This window comes from Rhagoletis zephyria, unplaced genomic scaffold, assembly GCF_001687245.7.
Source record: "Rhagoletis zephyria isolate East Lansing unplaced genomic scaffold, Rhagoletis_zephyria_1.1 Rzeph_scaffold_01027, whole genome shotgun sequence".
NCBI lineage: Eukaryota > Metazoa > Arthropoda > Insecta > Diptera > Tephritidae > Rhagoletis > Rhagoletis zephyria.
In genome coordinates this window covers 77,860-80,379 of record NW_016158111.1, presented here as the reverse complement: position 1 = coordinate 80,379, position 2,520 = coordinate 77,860, and positions in this window count along the sequence as shown.

The window sequence follows — 2,520 nt, the reverse complement described above, 5'->3', positions numbered from 1 at the left end:
TTTTTTTTTTTTTTTTTTTTTTTTTAGTACTGTAATTCTGTTTCTACTGTTCGTTTTCCTTTTGGGTGCCTAGCCCGAAATAGTCCACCCGACGTCTAATTATATATATTTGTATATCGACAAGTAAATATGCAATACGCACCAGGTAGAGGGCATGCCCGAGACTTACATACATACATGCCCACGGTAACCCTTTGTAAACGTAGCCACGAATAAATAATACCGAATGCCTTCCGTGTAAGAATTCGAGTAGTCACGTTCTTCATGGAAACAAATTCTTTCTCTGCCAAGGGATTTCGGCTTGCCCTCGTGGCAAATAAATTATGCTGTCTCAATTGTATTCTAATGTCTCCCAATCAATGAATTATTCGGACGCTGCTAGGGATTCTTCACGGCTCCGTGCACTTCCTATGCGAATATTAAGTTTGTTGATTGAACAATAAGTAGAAAGAGTGGAAATTCAGAGGTTGGCTGCGATTTACCCTACCCCATGCTTAGGCTGAGTTCGGAAAGCAACTTCCTCCCAACACCAGAGCTGCATTTCTTTCTTTCCGGACAGGTTGCCGAACACATGGTCCGGCAACTTGCTCATCCACCATCGATCGCAACACTTGTTTTCTTAAGTTTCAAATATGAATATACATATGTTTCCATTTTTGACTAAGCGACTCAAAATCTGTTAGAAAAGGCTACTAGCCTTATCGTGGAGAAAATTTTCATGTCAGGCAGCGTTGTATGAAATTAGGCCCATTTCGCTTATTTTTATTTTAAACGAAGAAGGGATTTTCTTCATAAAATGTTTGTTATAAATGTCTTAATTTCAAGTGTGAATTTTTATTCGCAAACTTAGAAAATAAGAAATTATTTCACTGTTAAGACACTTAAGATGCGTTTGTGTTTGGATGTAGTGCCAACAAATAGAATAGATATTATATGTAGATATTGTCTTCCCAGATAGCGCATATTCAATTCTGTCTAAATTACAAAACATCATTTTTGCCCACTCCCAAATTTTTTCCGGCTCGAATTTGTAACTTCTCTCCAAGAAATAGTCTTTTTACTCGTGATTTATTTAAACAAAACATGTAAAATTTAGTTGAAACATTTTAGCCGGTTTTATTTGCCAATTTAGTCGGTTGGTCCAAAGAGTTCTGGCAACACTGCTCACCAAACCTACCACATAATCCGCAATCACCACATACTTCGGCTGCTAAACAACGAGAGCAAATTGACTACTCAGATGTTTTGCTGAACAGCAACACTATACCGGGAAATACCATACAACAAATTGTAAAAGAAAACAAAATCAGAATTTTACCAAAAAATATAACTAATAGAACAAATACGAGTTAAAAAAGTTGTATGAGACAAAAAAAAAATGCCAAACTCAGGGCAAGCCCTACTTCCTTAGATACAAAGAAGATTCTGAATCGATGTCGACAGATTAAATAACAAATACGCTATATATACACTCATACCCAAACTCACTCACATAAGTTTTATATAAATAAGTATATATAAACATATAGTATATAACTACATATTATAATTTTCTCTGACATGACAATACAAATACTCCAATGGAATATGAACGGCTATACAAATGACTACAATGAATTGTTAATACTACTAAATACATACATACAAACCACAAATTATATCTATACAAGAAAGCCACATCCCTTCAAACTTTCACAATATTCCTATCCCTAACAATTTTTCACTGTATTCGTTCAACTCAAATCTACCATACGGTGGAGTAGCCCTACTTTCACATAATTCCATTCAACACGAAATAGTACCAACACGAAAAGACTTTGATAACGTAACCGTGGAAATTTATTCTATAAGAAAATTTAAAATTACATCAGCATACATCCCTCCCACCTCCAACTTTCAGACTCACAGCTTAGAAAATGTATTTAACCAAACAAACGACTCACACATTATTACAGGTGACTTTAACAGATGGCACCAAAACTGGGGCTCACATAAAAATAACCGGAAGGGTAACATACTAGCAAACTTCATCAACCAATCCAACTATAAGCCCTGTTCGCGTACGCACTATCCAGTAAATCCAGTACTAATTTTACTGGTTTTTTACTGGATGTCGTTTTCGTACGCAAAAACTTGCAAGAAACTAGCAAAAGAGGGGAAATTGAGAGAGCCAAAATGACAGCTGAACTTGCAAGTTTTACTGGATTTTTACTGGATAAATTTTTACTAGCAACTATTTGCAAGTAAGAAAAACAACTGATGGCATGATGCTTAATGTAATTCACATTAACAAACTAATTGTTTGTGGTGTTTTTAGAGTTGCAATTGACAAAATAAACCCATTTAAATATATAATAAGATGGAAAATACTAGTTTTCTAAGAAAATTGCATCGCAAAATAACAAATAAATCAGCTGTTCATAAAACTAGCAACTGGTTTTGCGTTTTCGTACTTTCTTGCATATTTCACTCATTGGGAGTAAATATTGACTTACTCTCCGAAATTTGGTTACTGGCAAG